The 6,392-nt window shown below is 33.8% G+C and overlaps 1 protein-coding gene across 15 annotated transcripts in view; it reads left to right on the forward strand.

Moving 5' to 3' along the window:
- dachd (dachshund d) overlaps positions 1 to 6,392 on the forward strand; it is a 245,459-nt gene that overhangs the window by 49,744 nt on the left and 189,323 nt on the right. The gene's annotated exons all lie outside the window — the stretch shown is intronic.

A 6,392-nucleotide genomic window follows, 5' to 3' on the forward strand; every position in this document is an offset into this window, starting at 1 on the left:
ATGTTTTTTCTAATAATAATATTTACTTCTGTACAGCTTACATTACATTAGTGACATTAAAAGGCTTAACTTGGTAATTGGGTTAACTAGGCAGTTTAGGGTAATTAGGCAAGTTATTGTTTTATGATGGTTTGTTCTGTAGACTATCAAATATATATAACTTATAGGGGCTAATAATTTTGACTTAAAAAAAAGTAGTTTTAAAAAAAACTAAAAACTGCTTTTATTCTAGGTGAAATAAAACAAACAAGACTTTCTCCAGAATATATATATATATATATATATATATATATATATATATATATATATATATATATATATATATATATATATATATATATATATATATATATGTATATATATATATATATATATATATATATATATATATATATATATATATATATATATATATATATATATATATATATATATATATATATATATAAAACCTAAAGGGGGTAATAATTCTGACTTTAGCTATACAGTGTATATATATATATATATATATATATATATATATATATATATATATATATATATATATATATATATATATATATATATATATATATATATATATATATATATGTATATAAAGTGCTCTGCATAATGGAGTACAGTTCATTATGAAAACCTATGTTTTTATCTATTCCTCAGTGAATATAGGCAATGCATTTTGGTGCATTTAAACAAAACAGATTTATTAAACGGATATATTTATTAAAAAAAGATTTTAGTCACCAAACATAATTAGAAATTGAAAGATGAAAATTAGTTTTTGGTGCTCCAATAAAATATTAAAGTATTAAAAAATGATAAAATGTACAAAAAAATAAATAAATTAATTAAGCTGTTCAAACATCTATTTCTTATTTATATTGAACACAATTTTTATAATTAATACTTTACAGGCTATCAAAATTAATTAATTTAAAACGCAAAACTAATAAAACGTTAATCAAAGTTTAAAAAGTGTATGCATTTAAAGAGAAAAGTGATCATACATTTAGTGAACATTATTTTTACAATGGATGTAATGAATCTCTCATGACTCTAATACTGTTAGTAAGGCCAGCAGGGGGTGCTCAACCTGCAGTCTGTGTGGGTCCTAAGGCCCCAGTATAGTGAAGGGGACTCTATACTCCTCAGTGAGCACCGTCTTTCTGATAAGATGTTAAACCGAGGTCCTGACTCTCTGTGGTCATTAAAAATCCCAGGACGTCCTTGAAAATAGTAAGAGTTTAACCCCAGGATCGTGGCCAAATTTGCCCACTGGCCTCTGTCTATCATGGCCTCCTAAACCTTCCCATATCATAATTGGCTGCACCTTCCCTTTCTTTCTCTGCTTCACCATTCAGCTGATGTGTAGTATGCGGTCTGGTGCAATATGGCTGCTGTTGCATCATCCAGGTGGATGCTGCACATAGGTGGTGGATAAGTACTACAGAATGTAAATGTAAGGAATGTGAGGAACTGTATAAATGTAAGGAATTATTAATACTCGGTATTGCAGCAAAGTACATTTAGGTCTTTCTGCAGCAAAATAGACATAAATAACATTTATTTTATTAGTAAATTGTAAGCTAATTAATTAATGTACTAGAAGTACTACTACTAATAAAATAAAAAAATAACCCCCCTAACCTAACCCTAATAATAATGCATGTATACTGTGTGTTTACAGGCTAGATGATTTATAATCAGTTATTTATAGAGATGTATTTACATTAGTCTGTAATCTGATAATAGGCCATTATGCATTCATGGTTCTGAGTTATCGGGTTCTCCAACTGGGAGAAGCAGTATTTTTATCTAAAAGAGATGTATCATTATGCGCTGATAATTCCACATAGAAAACGTGTCTGGCGGTGTTTGCTTTGCCATGGCGAGGCTTTCTGTATGCTACCCCAGTTGATTTCCACATCTAAAAGGACAGGGCATCTCATTTCTTGTCACCGTGTCCCAAATTCCTAAAGGTACAATTAGCATTTTGTCTGACAAAATGTTGAAAGGTTCATAGATTGATATTTGCAAAAATGCAGCAAGATGCTTTTTTCCCCCGAATGCAAATTTTGACATTTATTAACTTTTATTCCGGATCTGTTTATGGATTGTAAAAAGTCTGCATACATTTAACGAGAATCAAGCGAAATTACAGTGTTTACACAGTTGCTGTCCGACACGCAAAGTGCGTAATTTAACGCAGAGGCAATAAAATTTTTACTGTCCTTGATTTATGTCTTCTATGGCATTTCTAATGAGAACGAGCAGCGTTTCATTGAGGAGCCGTGCAGGAAACTACATTTATTGCAGACCTTTTTTTTCTCAGGGGTGCTTTTCCCCTGCGAAATAATGTCAGCACTTTCCCACCTTCAAAGTCCTTTTGTTTTTCTCAATCTATTAACAATTCTAATTGTACAGCACTTGTTAAGTAAGCATGGTAAATAAGGCAGGAAACGCATTATTTCCCTTTAGTGCAGATTAAAGGTAGCACTGCGCTATGCTGAAACACATTAGTGAACACTAAAGACACGCTGGCTGCAGACTGGCTTTAGTGAGTTTCCTGACGATTAAGAGTGCTTTCTGTGAGAAACAGGCCACATATCTGTTAATGAACACATCCGTGTGCTGGAATCTTCAAACGGGATGCAATCACTTTAAATTTGATTAAAGTGATACATATTAGACTGGCTGTTTTCTTTGGGCCTTTCAGCTAATTAAATAGCTTTGTATGGCATCGACTGCTTTTCTCAGACACAACACCCCAGTTCAACTTCGCCGGCCATATCTTAATTGGGGATCATTTCGCAAATGCGGTTCAATTTCCTTTACAAGACAGTTACTGTTAACTGCTATTTTTAAAGCCAATAACAACGTCAAAGCTCGGGATGATTAAAGCAATTAAAGTTTCCCTTTGTTTTGTGAATACAGTCAGATAGGCGGCCGTGTTTGTATAACATTTATTAAACATTTACTAAATGGAATTGAATCTGTCATCGCAGAAGTTTCTCGGAGACAATGACTTTTCGGTGCGCCCTTTCATTCAGGGAATGTTTTTCGGCCTTCTGTCCCTGATTAGCCGTGCGATTTTAATCAAACTTTACCCTTAAATCTACACGCAGTGAGAAGAAGTCGTGTGTAATTTCAGCACCAGACTTTACCCAATTAGCATACTACATTTTCTCCATTAGATAAAACTGCCTTTTGAGATCTGACTGGTTTAATCTGTTTAATGTGCGTGTAAACTATAATCTCTCAATTCTCCAGATTCCCTTAAGGACATTATTCACATACTCTTCATTTTTTTGAAATGCATGATCTAGCACTGCTCTTAAAATCAGAATTAAATGCTGATTAGAAGACGGCTTTTTCACAGAGCTTTGCCTTCGTGGTCAGAGGGGGGAGTAGAGTTATGTAAAAGTAATCAGCTGCAGACTAGTTTTGCCACAAGTTTAATAGCGTTTTACAACCAGACGTGTTGCTTGCACTACTGTCACGTACAGATGTTACTAATCAGTGGATGCGCAAAGAAAGACGGAGAAAAACATTATTTTATTAAAACCTCTGTGCCATGTGCATTTTGGGATAACAAAAGTTAATCACAGCAAAGATCTGTTTGGTTCTTAACGTAGGGATGAAAAGAAGTTAAAAATATCTGTTAGCAAAACAGATTTTTCCTTTCGATGACAAAATAAACATACACGCAGTGGGGAATTAACTTTTACTCGTATTCAGAAAATGTTTGCACTTGAACATGAGCATTTTCATTTCATTTTCCACAAGTGGGAACCATGCCTTGGGGATGTTGATTCACAAGGTAGACAATGACATCTGCTTAAACAAAACAGACTGGAATGCATGCAAGCTACAGAAACAGTGGATGACTATGAAGATGAGAGATGTTGTGAAAAGTAGCTTGAAAAATTACAAAGATGTTGGTTACAACCTGTGGCAATCCTATATACAGACCCCTGTAGGTTACGAGTGGTACTGAATACTATGCAAGCCCTAGTAACTCTGGGGGCCCCAAAACGGCAAAATCCTAAGAATCATCCTAACTTTAAAAGGCTTATGATTTTTAACTGATGTTGGAGGAGAAAACGTGATTTGAAAAGATGCTTTTTTCCCCAAAAGCTATATTTGTAATGTACGCAATTATATGACTTTAGAAAATGTAATCAGATAGCAAAAATTTAAACAGTAACTCGTTACATTACTGCGTTTCTCAAAAATGTAATTAAAATACAGCATTGTGTTACTGCGGAACGCGTAACATCCAACTCTGGTTATTATTTATTTTCTAAAGAGCCTGTTTATGCATAGTCTCTTGATGATAATGAACCAGAAATTTATCATTAAAGTTTGTATGAAATGGGGTTTATGACTATCGATTCATTCACATTTTTTTTTTTTATTGTATTGGAACACATCCATATTAAAAAAGAATACATGCTTTACAGTAAGGTTCTATTAGTTTTAATGTTAGTAAAAGCATTTATTGACATGGACAAGCAATTTCCAATACATTATATGGTTCTTTAATAGTTTTCTCTGCTCTGTATCTTGAGCAGATGTGTGCAATACATTTGACCACCCCTATAACGGATCATACCATACCAATCATTCATTCATTTTCTTGTCGGCTTAGTCCCTTTATTAATCCGGGGTCGCCACAGCGGAATGAACCGCCAACTTATCCAGCAAGTTTTTACGCAGCGGATGCCCTTCCAGCCGCAACCCATCTCTGGGAAACATCCACACACACATACACACACACACACACACTCATACACAACGGACAATTTAGCCTACCCAATTCACCTGTACCACATGTCTTTGGACTGTGGGGGAAACCGGATTACCCGAAGGAAACCCATGCGAAGGCAGGGAGAACCATACCAATCAGTCTCAGAAAAAAAATGTACTGTATTCAACAGTCTGAAACCAGCAGATCTAGAGGACTGATATACATTGCAAGTGTTCACAAGACACTTCTCTTGTAAAATAGGTGTATCTTTAGCCTAAAAGTAAAGTAAAATTAAATGCATAGTTTGAACTTAGACGTACAGCAACCTCTGAAATAATAATTTGGAGATTACTGTAGATCAGAATACACTAAATATCCCTCAAAACACTGAAAATTCAAAATGTTTTATTAATAAATTTAAATATAATTTAAATAAATACATATGTTTGATTCACTGAAGCATGTATTACAATACTAACATTACCAAAAAAAGTTGATCGTCTAAGTTCATGTATGATTCGCACCCTGGTTTTTTTTAAAAGTATTTTTAGATGTTAGTATTAATATTGTTAGTTTTTAAGATATCCATAAGCTAGTGTGCCTTAAAACAGTGACACAATTTGCATTTAGAAGATAGAAAACTAATATCAACATGTAAAGTCACTTCCACTTAAGTAGATCAACGGTTTTTTTCACGTCAACCCATACTTCAGTTTCTCATCACACCATAACCAATCAAATGCTCTTTAGTATCTGACATGCCCCGCCCTCTTCAAGATGCTTCTCATTTGCTTTTCAGTTGATGCACTTGAGCTCAACCACTCTCACTGACAGAGAGGTGATAAAACAAAACCCTATTGGCTGTTTTTTAAAAAGGGGAGGGGCTACACTGTTCGAGATTACGTCAAAAATTAAATAAAAATGCACATTTCAAAGCACTTCATGGGACCTTTAACTAGTGTTAAGTATGAATATGAATTCAGATTTTGATAACACATTAGTAAAATGTTGAACTATGTTTGTCACAATCACCATTGATCTAATCCTTACAGATTGCTGGTAAACTCACAGATCGCATAGAACTACAAATCAGTATATGGACTACAAGAATCAGTGATGCACCACACACTCACACCTGTTCCAATTTTCCACTGATTGCTAACACGCACAGCTGCAGCTGTTCAGAACTGATTACATAGACCTTAAACGAAGCACAGACACACACACACAGCTGTTGCTGAGTCTTGTTTTACAGTTTTGTGACATTAAGACGTGTTCTCCTTGCCTTACTTTGCTGTGTTTTTGAACCTCGCCTTGTTTGTTTGTTTAGGTTGATTGCTTCCTGCCTGTATTGACTCACAGGGCCAGACAGAATCAGCAGACATTTTTTGCTATTTCTACGCAGAATTGTGTTAAAAATCTGCGGATTCAAGCATAATGATTTTGGGAGTATCATAACTTAAAACCTAATGTATGAAATAAAAAACAATACCTTTTAAACTTTTATTGAATGTTTATAATGCAAATCTAATTAGATCCACTTTATTTGGTAAATAAAACAAGTCTCTCATTTAATATATCTACTAAAAGACAGAATATATTACTGTATTGTAAATAAATCATATGAATATTTTTATATTGG

Source organism: Danio rerio, chromosome 9 (genome assembly GCF_052040795.2).
Source record: "Danio rerio strain M-AB ecotype USA chromosome 9, GRCz13ab, whole genome shotgun sequence".
Classification (NCBI taxonomy): Eukaryota; Metazoa; Chordata; class Actinopteri; order Cypriniformes; family Danionidae; genus Danio; species Danio rerio.